The sequence below is a fragment of the Dermacentor silvarum genome, chromosome 4 (genome assembly GCF_013339745.2).
Source record: "Dermacentor silvarum isolate Dsil-2018 chromosome 4, BIME_Dsil_1.4, whole genome shotgun sequence".
Classification (NCBI taxonomy): Eukaryota; Metazoa; Arthropoda; class Arachnida; order Ixodida; family Ixodidae; genus Dermacentor; species Dermacentor silvarum.
The window spans coordinates 171359590-171360204 of record NC_051157.2 but is presented as its reverse complement, the minus strand read 5'-3'; the positions used below and the strand labels follow the sequence as shown (position 1 = coordinate 171360204).

The 615-nt window shown below is 48.6% G+C and overlaps 1 non-coding gene across 1 annotated transcript; it reads left to right on the top strand.

Annotated features, from left to right (window-relative positions):
- The first annotated feature begins 315 nt into the window (after positions 1–315).
- On the top strand, positions 316–387 carry Trnat-cgu (transfer RNA threonine (anticodon CGU)). Its single transcript has one exon. It is a non-coding gene; the product is annotated as a tRNA-Thr (tRNA).
- The last annotated feature ends 228 nt before the right edge of the window (positions 388–615 follow it).

Below are 615 nucleotides of genomic sequence, written 5' to 3'. Positions count from 1 at the left end.
GGATGACAGCTTCGGTATGGGGGCTAAGGGTCCGTGGTGGCGCCAAGCACCATCACCTTGATACTCAAGGTGCCCTTTCGGGGATTTACATAACAAGGGCTCGAATCCGGCAACATTGATACCTTCAGGTAGCATATGTGGGTTTATTGACCAGTTGCCTTCACCCAAAAAAGATCACATACTCGTGACGCCGGCGGCAGAAAGGATGTTCCACATCCGCCGCCTAGGTTTGTGAGTGGTGGCGCTGGCTAACACTCCCAGGGTTAGTTCTAGTTGCAAAACCTAAATACCCCGGAAAGTGGATCGGAAAACGGCGCCGCGGTAGCTCAATGGTGAGAGCATCGCACGCGTAATGCGAAGACGTGGGTTCGTTCCCCACCTGCGGCCAGTTGTTTTTTCATCCACTTTCATTTCCATTACTTCAATTAGTAAGTACAAGTAATTTCCCCTATGTTTTCCTTGGTGTCATTCTTTGTTAGCTTCTTATGATATGATAATTAAAAATCGGGCCCCTCGGTTCCCTTTCTTCTCGTTCATTTCCATAATGAGGGCTCGAATCCGGCAACATTGATGCCTTCAGGTAGCATATGTGGGTTAATTGACCAGTTGCTACAC